The following is a 14,668-nucleotide window of genomic DNA, read 5'->3' on the forward strand; positions in this document are numbered from 1 at the left end:
ATGAAAAATGATCAGAAAAATCCAAAGAATCTGTTTATGGCATTTCCATGCATATTAGAACAACTTATGGCCACTATTTAGGACAAATCAAATGAATGGAATTTCAAATGACTTATATGGAGTTTGAATTTGAACCTTGTGTTCAAATCAACTTTATTTAAACTGTTGCTAGCTACATTAGCTCAAATCACAGCATATTGCCATGTCATGATCATGCATGATACTGTTGCATTGCATTGATTGTGTTCCCTCTTGTTTGCCGGTGGTTGTTCCCTCTCGGTAGACATATGTTTCCGACGTTGTGATCGTTGTCACTTATGAAGAGCAGCACTATCTTCAGAAGTGCCAGGCAAGCAAAACCCCCTTGTTCATTCCGATACAATCCCACTTTCTTGCTCTTGCTCTCTTTTACTGCATTAGGAAAACAATGATTCAATTGTTACATGCTGCGGTAGTTGAACCCCTTTCCTCTACTAGACCTTTCATTGCCACAGTAAATAGATGAAACCCACTAGCATGAGTAGGAATTGTTTGGGCCATGATCTGCCTACTCATTCATGCTTGTTTGTCATGCCTGCTATTGCTTAGAATTGTGTCAGGTCTGATTCATCGGGGATGAATTAGAATGTTGTCAAACATGTCCTACTGTTGAGAGCTAAGTGTGTGGACGCGATTTGGTAAAGGTAGCGGTGAGAAGCCATGTAGGAGTACATGGTGGGTTGTCTCATTGAAACCATCCTCATGAACTGAGTTCTGTTTCTGTGATCCAAGACAGTTACTACCACACGTTGGGCTGCAGGCACTCCCAGCTGTCTCGACTTATTAATCAACTCGATCTCTGTCCAGGAGTTGCAACTAGTCTCTGGTGTTTGTAGGTTGTGTTAGTAGTCTACCAAGTGGCACCCGGTACAGGTGGGCTTGGGTCAGACTAGGCACCGTGGCCGGGTATGCCAAGCATCGCCCATTTGGTGGAACCCTGTACGCATCGTTTGGGGCCGTGAGCGACACCCCAGTCGGATCTCCTTGCGGATGGAACCCGAATAGGCGATAAACCTGGAGTAGAGACTTGTGTGGTTAGTCAGGTCGTGGCTGACACCCTCGCCAGGCTTCCGCTTGATGCTTGTCGAGATATATTATGTGTACAAGGCGGTAAGTGGCGAGAGGGTGTGAAGAAGTACACCCCTGCAGGGTTAACATGATCTATTCGAATAGCCGCGTCTGCGGTAAAGGACTACTAGGTTGCATATACAGTTCATAGACAAGTGAAATTGGATACCCTAAAATGCGCAAGATAAGCGTGAGTTCTATGGATGGCGTTCTCGTAGGGAGACAGGAGGGGATCCATAGTGGTGTACTCATATGGTGAATATGTGGACTCGTGTGCGCCACCTCAAAAGAGATACTTGCAATCTTAGTTCAGGATAGCCACCAAGTCAAAGCTGGCTTGTTGCAGCTAAACTCCACCACCCCCTTTGTTGATACTGATGCATATGTAGCTAGTTCTGATGTAACTCTTGTTGTGTAAATTTATACTCACGTTTGCCTATTTTATGTTTTTGCAGAGAGACTTCAGTCTCGCTAGTAGTTCCGTGTGGACTTCGACATTTAGCTTGCTACCTGGGCTACGATCTTGTTCCCTCAGCAGAATCTTTTAGATAGTCGGGCTTCTCAACCCTTTCTTTTGTAGTTGTCTATACTCAGACATGTTATGCTTCTGTTGCTTGTATGTTCTAAATGCTGGGTCATCACACCCATGTTTGTAATATCTCGCTCCTCGGAGCCTAATGAATAAATACTCTGAGTTGTAGAGTTTCATTGTGATGCCATGTTGTATTTGCACATATCGAGCATATTGTGTGTATGTTATTGAAATGCTTGGTATGTGTGGGATCCGATAACCTAGTTGTTTATTCATGGTAGCCTCTCTTATCGGGCAATGTGTCCTACTGCTTCCAGTGAGCCATGGTAGCTTGCTACTGCTCCGGAACACTTAGGCTGGCCGACATGTGTCCTTCTTCGTTCCTGTGTCTGTCCCTTCGGGGAAATGTGACGCATTGCTCCTTTAAGTCCTTGTAGCTTGCTATGACTTGGGTTCATAAGTTGATGATCGACACGTTCGTTGCTGGGTCATGTATGTTTGTTCCCATAAGTTAGCGCCACATTGGGTTTACGACTACTCATGTCTGCCCGGGTTCTTTTGTCATATGGATGCTAGCGACACTATCATATATGTGGGCTAAAAGGTGCAAACGGTCCCTGGCCAGATAAGGTGGCACCCGTGGGAATATCGTGCATGATGCCACAAAGTGATATGATGTGTTACATGCTGTATCGGTGTGACTTAGGATTGGGTCCTGACAGCTTTGGTATCAGAGCTTGACTGCCTGTAGGATTACCAAGCCAAACTAGTCGAAGTTGAATCTAGAAATTCTTTAGTTATATAAAGGAATTGATTGTGGAAGGGAACTTAAGGCTCTTTTTACTCCTTATACCTTATGCCTTCTGATCTAAGCCATCTTATCTTTCCTACGGGGTTAAGGAACTTGGGTTTCTCTTCTTTCTATCAGGATCACATGTTACTAATCGGTAGACTTGTAAGATTGATGGATTAAAGCCTCAGTTCAGTTCTTACCATCTCCGTGTGTTGATAGTTGACCTCGAAACCTTGATATTGTGATCCTGAGTGGTTATGCCACCTTTTTGTAGGATGTCTCAAATCCTTTGAGCATTTACTGCCGTTATGCTGTCCGAGTCATCCCAGTTTCTAAACAATCTGATGCATTTGCAAATTCCTTCTTACCACTCTGAAGTTCCTTTGTGCGAGATCTAACCACACTAAATCGGTGAGTTGAGGTACTCCATTGCCACGACATATATGTTAGAGCTCTTATTATGGACCTAGCTGTCTTAGGGGATCATCTAGTAATCTAGCTATGTCTTGTTCCCAGTGTGATGATTCTAGCCGTCATTCTCGAAAGCATCCCGTGATGTCATTTAGTTAGTAGGCATTTTATTGCTGGGTTCTTGAACCCGAGATTCACCCTACTTACTTCGTTCTGATAGTGTTTGCTCGTTCCTTTAGGTTATTAGTAACCTTTGCGATAGTGCTCGAGTTCGTGGTATGTCCTTCTTCCAAATACCATGAACTGCTTATGACAAAATTTCCTCGCTGAACTAAAAGATCACAACCAGAGTGCTCTTGACGAGTTCTCGATTCTATGTTGTGATTCTACCAGTTCTACCTTGCTGCATGGGTTATCTGAAAGGAATATGTTGAACTCGTTCGACAAGATAATCCATGCATCCACAACTCAGAAAACCATATGTTCTTTTGGGTTGTCCCTCTTTAGTTGTATCCTGATCTCCGTCTATCAATTGATAGTCAGGAGTAGTTAAGCATCTGTGTTCATCAATGCCCTTTACTCTTGTGTTCTACCAAGCCATTCTATTTCGGAATGACTAGGAGAAACGAACTTCAGTAACTTATCCATTTCTAGGATTTGGTCAATGCAGTTGTATTCCACAGATCAAAATGCCAATCCTGCTTTTGTTCTGTTCTACCTCAGAGTATCGCCCTCTTTCATAACAAGAGTAGAGAATTGCACACCCTCTTATGAATTCTTGATGCAGTGATACTTCTCTCCATCATTCTTCATTCCTCGATTCCTATGTTGTTGTAACCAGAATGCAAACAAGTGAACCATGATGTGTGAAACATGTCCTACTATTGAGAGCTAAGTGTGTGAACATGATTTGGTAAAGGTAGCAGTGAGAGGCCATGTAGGAGTATATGGTGGGTTGTCTCATTGAAACCGTCCTCAAGAACTGAGTTATGTGTTTGTGATCCAAGACAGTTACTACTACACATTGGGCTCTGGGCACTCCAAGCTCTCTCGACTTATTAATCAACTCGATCTCCGTCCAGGAGTTGCAACTAGTTTGTAGTGTCTGTAGGTTGTGTTAGTAGTCTACCAAGTGGCACCCGGTACAGGTGGGCTTGGGTGAGACTAGGCACCATGGCCAGGTATGCCAAGCATCACCCGTTTGGTGGGCTTGGAATCCTGTACACATCATTTGGGTCGTGAGCGACACCCCGGCCAGATCTCCTTGCGAATGGAACCAGAATCGGCGATAAACTTGGACTAGAGACTTGTGTGGTTAGTCAGGTCATGGCCGACACCCTCGTCAGGCTTCCGCTTGAAGATTGCCGAGATACATGACGTGTACATGGCGGTAACTGGCGAGAGCGTGTGTGAAGAAGTACACCCCTGCAGGGTTAACATGATCTGTTCGAATAGCCGCGTCCACGGTAAAGGACTACTGGGTTGCTTACATAGTTCATAGACAAGTGAAAGTGGATACCCTAAAATGTGCAAGATAAGCGTGAGTGCTATGGATGGCGTTCTCATAGGGACACGGGAGCTGGTCCATAGTGGTGTATTGATATGGTGAATATGTGGACTCGTGTGCGCCACCTCAAAAGAGATACTTGCAGTCGTAGTTCAGGATAGCCACCGAGTCAAAGTTGGCTTGCTGCAGTTAAACTCCATCACTCCCTTTGTTGATACTGATGCATATGTAGCTAGCTTTTATGTAAGTCTTGCTGGGTACATTTGTACTCACGTTTGCCTATTTTATGTTTTTGCAGAGAGACTTTAGTCTCGCTAGTAGTTCTGCGTGGACTTCAATGTTTAGCTTGTTACCTCGGCTACGATCTTGTGCCCTCGGCAAGATCTTGTAGATAGTCAGGCTTCTTAGCCCTTTCTTTTGTGGTTGTCTATACTTACACAAGTTATGCTTCCATTGCTTGTATGTTCTGAATGCTGGGTCATCAGACCCATGTTTGTAATATCTCGCTCCTTGGAGCCTAATGAATAAATACTCTAAGTTGTAGAGTTTCCTTGTGATGCCATGTTGTATTTGCACACATCGAGCATATTGTGTGTATGTTATTGAAATGCTTGGTATGTGTGGGATCTGACAACCTAGTTGTTTATTCTTGGTAGCCTCTCTTACCGGGAAATGTCTCCTAGTGCTTCCACTGAGCCATGGTAGCTTGCTACTGCTCCAGAACACTTAGGCTGGCCAGCATGTGTCCTTCTACGTTCCCATGTCTGCCCCTTCGGGGAAATGTCACACGTTGCTCCTTTAAGTCCTTGTAGCTTGCTACGACTTGGGTTCATACATTGATGATCGACACGTTCATTGTTGGGTCATGTATGCATGTCCCCGTAAGTTAGCGCCACCTTGTGTTTACGACTAGTCATGTCAGCCCGGGTTCTTTTATCATATGGATGCTAGCGAAACTATCATATATGTGAGCCAAAAGGCGCAAACGGTCCCGGGCCTGTTAAGGTGGCACCCATGGGAATACCGTGCGTGAGGCCCAAATGTGATATGATGTGTTACATGCTGGATCGGTGTGACTTAGGATCGGGGTCCTGACAACCAGCCGCCGCCTCTAGCCAATTGCGCATGGCCACGTCGCCCTTCAGCCTCCACCACCACTTGCCACGTGCCCCTGATCAGCTCCCCACTACGCCAGGCCCACCCGCGGCCCAGATCGAGCCCGCTCTAGGCCGAATCAGGCCCGACCCCCGTCGCCCTGTCGCTAGCGCGCCTCCTGGCCGACCGAAGCCATCCCACCATTGCGAGCCCGCGGCCCTGCGCCCAAGCCTCCCTGCGCCGCTTCCCACAGTCGAGCGCCGCTCGCAAGCTCGCCGCCGCAGTTCCTCCCCATCGGTTCGTCCCGTGCCGCCTCAAGATCTCCTCCGCCTTCGCGCTGACCTCGTCCACCCCGACCCCGCTGGATCTCCTCCTTGCATCGCCGGAGGGCCACCTCCTGTCGCTCTCCTCGCCGCTGGCAAGATTCAGAGTTCTACCCACCGGATCTGACCATCCCACCGCCACCTCATCACCTTGCCGGCATCCTCTTCCCCGCTGTCAGCTCCCGTTGCCATCCCATCGCCATCGGCCTCATCCATGTCACCAACTGGTGGGCCCGGCCACGAGAGCCCAAGAACCAGCCGATTCGTTCGAACCCGACTGGACCATGGAGAATGGCCCTGTGCCTGCCCCCCGTCGTCCTTGGACACCATCGTCCACCAATCCAAACGCCGCCCACATCCTGGATCTGCTCGTCTCGGGTCCTCCCCGTCCACTTCCCGTGAGGTTGATTTTGTGCAAGTGCCTTATTTTCAGCATCCTTCATGCATTTTGTGTAGGCCATATCTTTGTGCATATATGCCCGTTTGTGATGATCTTCATATGGAATTAATCTACTCAGTGTGCTGTTAATGATGGTGTGCTTTTCTTTCATGTTAGGATGCATCCTATATGGTTAATCTTTGTTGCAAAAGTGCTAAGTGTTATTAACTGTTGAAAACTGTTATAACTTGTCCTTTTGTTATTTTTTTCTGATTTAATGCATGCATCATATGAGAATCTTGTCAACATGTGTTTGGTTAATTTTTATGTTCTCCTGCTGCTACTATTTATTTCATGCCATGATATGTACTGTGGTGAGTGCAACAAGCTTGCTAACATGCCTAGTTAGTGTTGATGATTTCATACTTGTTAATTTCACCGTCTCAAACTGCATGTTGTAAACTTGTCAACTTTGCATGTTGTTTTCCACTAATCCATAGATCATATGCATATGATGTCTTCATGTACTTTCTCTATGTTATGTGTACTTCGATTCCATGCCCTTGGTTTCCACGTAAACTTGTTGTAGCCTCACCTAAACTTGCTCTCAAGTTGTCATTATGCTTAATCTGTCAATCTGTTAACAACATGTTCCATTTTGCAAAGCTCATTATAATTAATGTATGCATCTTATAAATTATGCCATGGTTTAATTGGAAGTACATGCTCATGCCCTTTGCATAGTTAATAAAATTGCTATGCTTGCTGTTATATGCCTCCAAAGTCAGCATGATAATGTTACTGTTTTGCATTCCCAGATTTTCACCAAATTTGAGAATCTTCTGTCTCATGTCTGCATCTTGTCTTGAGCAATGCCATGAACTTGTTGCTCCTATGTATATTCCATGTTGTATTATTTGAGCTCCATGTTATGCACTAGCATGCCATGCCTTTTGATGCCATATTCTTGTATTGTAGCATCATTGTTTCTTGCCTCCACTATGCCAACATGTTAACTCTGCTCACATGTATGCCCAGTTTTTCACTAAGTCCTAATCTGTGTTAAAAAGTTGCATCTTGTATGGATCATAATGGATTAAACTTGATTCCTATGAACCTGAACCTTAAAGTTATTTGAAGCATGTAATCTCTACTTTGTGTGAATATCATGTTTGTACCAATCTTGTTCTTTTAGACTGTTGTTTTGATGCTTGCAATATGACTAGTTGTTGTTTTCGATAGTTTGTCCTATAAACTTGTTTCGTGTGTATGTCTTCAACCGTGGCTCCGTTTGGAGCATGATCTATATGAAACTTGCTTGGTTTTGCATATAGCTTCATTATGTCATGTTGCATCCATGTTTTGAGTGTTTGTGGTTGATGGTTGAATGCATTTTGCATCAATGCCACTTTGGTGCCTGCAGGGGGCCTCGAGAATTTTCTCAAAGTTAAGGCTGGGTAGCCAGGCCAGTCTTGCCGGTCCGCTGGCGCCGGTTGCCGGCTTATTTGGCTGGTTGAACTTATTCGGTGGTGTCCACGAGGCGGTTGTCGTATCGTGGAGCCGGCTGCTCGCCCTTGCGCTTCCTCTTGTTGTCCTGATTGCATCGAACGCTGTCGCCAGCCGCCCTCGGGGTGGATGGTGGAGCCGACAACGCCTTGCCGGCCTTGTCTAGCCGGACCGGGCCTTTCATGATGGAGTCGGCTGTGGCCTACTTGCTCGTTGTTTCCATGAGCGTGGCCATGGTGGCGGGCTCGGAGCGTATGAGCTTGTGCTTGAGCAGGGTGCCATCCCGACACCCGTCGACGAAACATTGGATGCCTGAACCTCATGGACACCCTCACAGTTGTTGTGCAGTACGGTCCAGCGCGTGAGGTAGTCATGGGCAGACTCATTCGGCCCCTGGACGCACATGGTGAGTTGCGAGGATAGTCGAGCCGCTTGTAGGTGCCGGTGAAGTTATGCATGAACGCCCGGTCGAAGTTGAGCGAAGAGTTGATGCTGCCGGCTGGGAGGCTGTTCATCCAAGTCCCCGCGGAGCCTTCGAGCATGAGAGGCAAATAGCGCACGACTAGGCGCCACGGCTTGGGCCTTGGCCTACGAGCCGGTGGCGCTGGAGCTCGTGACCAGCACCTCCACGCGAGTGCAGAGGTCCACGACGTCGCTGGAGACGGCGCAACCAACAGGAATGGACGAGTCGGTTGGGGCTACGTGAGGATGCCGGTGGGTTTCAGAGACAAGGTTGGCATGCACTGGTGTGGGTCACGACACGTACCCATGTTCGGGCCCCTCCGGAGAGGAAACACCCCTAGTCCTGCCGAATATGGTATGAAGAGCACAAGGGCTATAAGGTTGCTCCTGGAGCTGTTCGGGCGAGGGAGAAGGAGGAGCTGGTCCTCTGCCTTGCGTCTGGCCTATGTGTTATGGAGTGTGTGTGTGTGTGTGTGCGTGTTCTAGTGATCGAGCAACCAAGATCCCCCGCATGGAGAGCTCCTGGGGGTCTTATAGGCTGACCCGCCAGGGTTACAAAGGTAAAGATACATGGGCATGGGGCCCTGGTGTCATCGTTTGGAGGCTGGCAGTAGGGCCCGCCGGGTCGTCGGATCAGTCGAGTCTGCTGGGCGCGGGCCCCGCCGGCTGCACGACACGGTGGCTCGTCTCATCTGGGGTCACGGAGTGGTTGGCATTGTGTGGCTACAGTGCCATGCCGCCCGGTCACTATCCGCCCTGGTCAGCGGTACGAGGGGACGCTGTAGCCATGCTCGCTCGGTCAGCGCGGGTAGTTAGCGCACTATAGCCACGCCTGCCCCGACGCGGAGAGTTGTCTTGTCAGACGTGCTGATGGGATGGCCGCTGACCCACGGGGAGCCGGCATCTAGCCAGCCGGGTTGCCACGCCGGTTGCCATGCCGGGCCGGCTCGTGACGGGGAGCTGGCCATCTACCTGGCCGGTTGAGGGGCGCCTTTCACCCTGATGTTTTAAAAAAGGATCCAAGTTCTACGGCCTACCCGGGGGTCGTTGCTTCGACATTAAAGAACTACATTTATTCATATATGAATGTGCATGTATGACGTGTTCTTTATATCAAGGTCGTTGCTTATATTGTGGTTCCCACGAACACATGGACTTTCAGTGCATGAATGCTTTTGATCAAGTGATACCAAAATATAACAATAACATGATAGATGTCACTGAGGAATCCCTATGGTATGTAGTAAGCAAAAGTGCAGGTATATTATTTGCTGGAACCAAGATGTTGCTCGAGCCCACAACAATGATGCACAATTGAATGGATGTATGACAAAATGTACTCCATGTATGAGTATTGTCAAGAGCATCATTTTGAAGAAGAAGAACATGAACGAATGGGAGTCACAATAAAAGAATTGCTTCGTACCCCCCATTTATGCGATATCTTTGAGATAACCGAATCAGAATATGATAATTCTAGTTTGAGTGAACTTGATGTTAATGAATTTCATGTGCAAGAAAGTCATCCTCCAAGTGAGGGGGGATAGTGATCCTGAGTCACTAAGGATATTATTTGATGAGCCTAGAATTAGCTATAGTGACAAACTAGAGGAAGGAAATACTATTGATTTATTTACGCTAATGTCCAACTATACTTCTTGGACAATTTTCTTACACAGGGGAAACCTATAGGGAGTGTTGAACTACTGTGCATAATAAGAATTTTATAAAGTGTTCCCCTATAATGATAGCCAAGGTATTATCTTTGAATTTATTCATAAGTCTCTAACCATGACCTTGCAGAAGGGCGATGTGTCATGTATGATTAGTTTGGTGCATCGGTTCCCGCTTGAGAGCGAGGACCTCTTTTCATATGTGATGACGATGCACGTATGATACACAATCCGGTCAATCTATCCAAGAGTTCGTACTAAAATAACACCATATGATATAGATCAACCAACTCTAATGTCACCTAGATACTCCAATGTCACCGCGAGTATGCATGAGTTAATTATATGATATGCATCAAACAATTCAAATTCATAATGCTCAATCCGACACAAAGAACCTCAAAGAGTTCCCCAAGATTTATACCGGAGAAACAAGGACGAAAACGTGCATCAACCCCTATGCATAGATTACCCCAATGTCACCACCGGAATCCATGAGTTGTGTGCCAAAACATATATCAAGTGAATCAATATGACACCCCATTTTCACACGGGTATTCATAGCAAGACATACATCAAGTGCTCTTGAATCCATAAAAGTATTCAATCCGATAAGAACGAAATCTCAAAGGGAGAACTCAATTCATCACAACAAGATAGAGAGGGGAAAACACCATTTGATCCAACTATATTAACAAATCCCGCGATACATCAAGATCGTGCCAACTCAAGAACATGAGAGAGAGAGAGAGAGATTAAACACATAGCTATTGGTACAAACCCTCAGCCCCGAGGGTGGGCTACTCCCTCCTCATCATGGTGGCCGCCGGGATGATGAAGATGGACACCGGTGATGATTTCCCCCTCTAGAAGGGTGCCAAAACAGGGTCTAGATTGGTTTTTCGTGGCTACAGAAGCTTGCGGCGGTGGAACTTCTAATCTAGATTAACTTTCGGGGGTTTCTGAATACATTGGATTTTTTTAGCATTGGAATCACGCTAATATGGGACTCAGGGGGCCCACTACCGGTGCCTTGTGGGCAGCAGGGGGGCCATTCAGTGGTTCTTTACTCCGGTATTTTTCTTTTCTTCCAAAATAATCATCAAAAAGTTTCATCCAATTCTGAGAACTTTTGTTTCTACACAAAAAAGAACACGATAGTTCTGCTGAAAACAATGTTAGTCCGGGTTAGTTCCATTCAAATCATACCAAAACCGTATAAAATTGTTGTAAACATGGCATGAATACTTCATAAATTATAGATACGTTGGAGACATTGGAGATGTAAATGATAAAAGAAATAATTTATAAAGTGTGAATGCTAGCTAAGTGCATATGTTTGATCAGTGATAATTCCAATCACTTTTCCTAGCATCATAACATCAACTCTTTCTCATAAACCTCATCATGATAAAGTAGCAATTGAAAATGGAATTTTTGTCGTGTAATGCTACATATCATATTCATTATATACTCTTTCTTTTGTAGCATGGACATTTGGACTTGAATGGTTCAAAGCATTAGTCCGTAATTTGAGATGAAGACATCATTACTCAAGCATATCAACAAGCAACCATGTCTTTCAAAATATCAATACTAAAGAAAGCTATTCCTAGCCTATTACGCTCAATCATTGATCCATTCATGAAACACACTCGAATATTAACTATGCCCAATGCATGCGTATGACAATAGTGTTCCCTAGCTGGTGATTTATAAGAGAAGATGGAGACTCCACAAAAATAAAAATTGCATAAAGTAAGTAGATAGGCCCTTCGCAAAGGGAAATAGAGATTTGTAGAGGTGCGAGAGCAGAAAGCTTAAATTGAGAGATAAAATTGTTTTGAGAGTCATGCTTTTCCTGTCAACGAAAACAACCAAGAATTTCCAATATCTTCCATGCTAGGTAAATCATAGGTGGTTTCCAAACATAAAATAAAGTTTATTCCTTTTCCACCATTCTTTCACAATCCATGGCTAGTTGTATCCACGGGTGTCACGACCGACTTTTTCAATAAATAAATATTGAGAAAATCGATCTTTAAATCCCAGTATAGGAAAAAGTCATCCTTTCTGGTAGACAAATAGTTGATAAACAAAGAACCAGTAGCATCAAATATATTACAGGGTTGAGCTGAGGCTGCTCAACAATTTATTACAAACCCGCCAATATCTTACGTATGGGCGGTTATGACACAGGGGTGTGGTGGCATGCTACTAGTTCGAGGAAAAGTGGTGGATAACTTGACTCCTAACTGGCAGCTCATGAGCGTCGGGCGAGGCTCGATGAATTTATTCGGGGTTGCGGAAGCGGATAATACAATGACCAAAACAGGATCACACGGGACTGACTGGGACTCCTCTAGGCGTCGGACTCGCTATCAAACTCTTCATCCATGAGATCGTCTTCATCAGCATCTGGCCAAATCAACAAGCCAGGTGAGTACTTTGAAAGTACTCGCAAGACAGTTCAGACAAAAGATATAATCAATGAATGCATGAATGCGTCATGAATAAGGATGATGCTCATATAACAACGATAATATTGCAGGACTTGATAAAATAAATAACTGAAAACCGATCGGGTGTCTGGAGCGATGCCTCGAAAGGTAAATAAATAAAATGCATGCCAAAGTCGGACGTCTGAGCGACATCATATAAAGGGCTTTAAAAGAAATGCCACAGTCAGACGTCTGAGCGACATCACAGACAGGGCTTGCAACAAATGTAAATAACAGATATGCCACCGTCGGTCGTCTGAGCGACATCACAGACAGGGCCTATAACAAAAGTAAATAACAGGTATGCCACCGTCGGACGTCTGAGCGACATCGCAGATAGGGCTTGCAACAAATGTAAATAACAGATATGCCACCTTCGGACGTCTGAGCGACATCACAGATAGGGCCTATAACAAAAGTAAATAACAGGTATGCCACCGTCGGACGTCTGAGCGACATCGCAGACAGGGCTTGTAATAAATGTACATAACAAGATTAGTCCATCCACAAGAATAATCTTTTAACCGGGTTTATCACACATAAATCCCACCGGTGTTTTGTCACTGAGGCTGATACCTGACAAGATAAGATGAATATAGTACTTGAACAAAGTACAAGATAATTGAAAGATTTGAGACTCTGCAGAGTTTGGATGAACTGACCAAAGCCAACGGATTTCCGTAGTCACGAAGGACTAGTTCCGTTTACGGTATTTCAGTAGAAACACATTTAACTAGTACACACCCATTTCACCTCACGATGCCAGGAATCACCCTGGACAACGTCCAAGAAAAACTTTGAGACGGGGAGGCCACACCCTCGAATAGCATGGGATCAAATTTCTATACGCGCGCTCTAAGGGGTGCCCCCCTCTCGGTCCCAACCGGAAACACCCATGCCCCCTGACCAGATGATGGGCTTTAATCCAGGGCCATGGAACCCTCATCCTGGCCTCTCCATTTGGTGTGTACCAGGAATATGATTTGCAACTTACTATGCCATATTCCTTTCGAAAAACATGTGACAGTATAGGAAGGAATGAATGGAAACGTGATTTGTTTCACGATGACACGGAAGTCAAATAATCTGGCATAAGACTGGCATGTCACAACACTGCCATCTTACCCATCGTCATGCCAACATATGGCTACGCAAATATGTATCCAACAACATAATGCTTTCCGAAACTTACTTTCCGCTTATGTGAATGAAATATAACATTCAAAGTGATGTTCATAAACATGCCATGACTATACAAAAATGCAAACATGCAACAACACTCATCATATCAAGAGTTCAAACATGCTTGCCTGGTTCGGAGTAGTTGGAGTTTAACTGTGTGAAATTTGGAGCTCCGTCACCTCCTCCGGTATCTACGATATAAAAAAATACGTACGCAACATAAATACCGTGAGTGTACAGAAAAGTGTTCCAAATATTTTTTAAATAAATATGAAAAAAACTAGACATAAAAACAAAGATGAGAGAAAAGGAATCAATCAAAAATCATTTTCTGTTTAAAAGTTATAGGAGTTTTGGTCCAAGGACCCATCTGTAATGAAACAGAAAGTTTCCAGGGGGCTCTGTGGAAAAGTCCAGGATAACGTTTTGTTTAAAAGAAACGGTTGTGAGGCTGACAGGCGGGCTCCACCTGTCGGGTTTGAAATTTCAAACAGAGAAACAGAGCGCGATGGCGCCCGAGAGGTGCGGTGGTCGCTGGCGGCGATCCACGGCGAGGCAAGGTGATCGAGGGTTACCTTCGAGATCAGTGCACAGTTCCGCGTCTGTGGGTGGTGGTGGTGGTCGCCGGTGAGCACTGTGTCGACGGCGGCCCTTGCTCCGGCGGACAACGGTTCGGGCAGTCGTGGATCTTGCCGGAGGGAGCTGTGGGGATCAAATAGGAGTGCAGGTTAGTCTCCTAGTTGCTCGAGAGGGTTGCTGACGAAGTTAGGGCGTCGGAGACGGCCGCACCGCAGCGAATCGAGGTTGAGGCCGAGGCGGAACGGGGCAGCCAGAGTCGGGGAAGAAGGGCCCCTCGAGGCTCTCCAAGTGGCTGGGCGGGGTCTAGTGAGGTGGTGGAGTCGTGCGGGGGCGAGAGCAGGCTCGGGGGTGCTATATACTGCCGGCCCGAGTCGGTTGCCGTGAACGGATAAGTCCGGCGAGTTGATTACGGCGGCGCTATGGCTGGAAGGTCGGCTTAGGGGCTTGAGCATCACCTAGGTGGAGTAGTGGTGCCATTTTAGGGTCCAGCTCAGCACGGGAGGGAGGTTTACGGCCTGCCGTCGACGGAACGGCCGCACGGCCCATCGACGGCAGAGAGCGCGCTCTGCGCGTGCGAAGCCACGGCGACAGTGCTGCATGCGTGCGCTGGCAAGGAGA

Source organism: Triticum dicoccoides, chromosome 3B (assembly GCF_002162155.2).
Source record: "Triticum dicoccoides isolate Atlit2015 ecotype Zavitan chromosome 3B, WEW_v2.0, whole genome shotgun sequence".
Lineage (NCBI taxonomy): Eukaryota > Viridiplantae > Streptophyta > Magnoliopsida > Poales > Poaceae > Triticum > Triticum dicoccoides.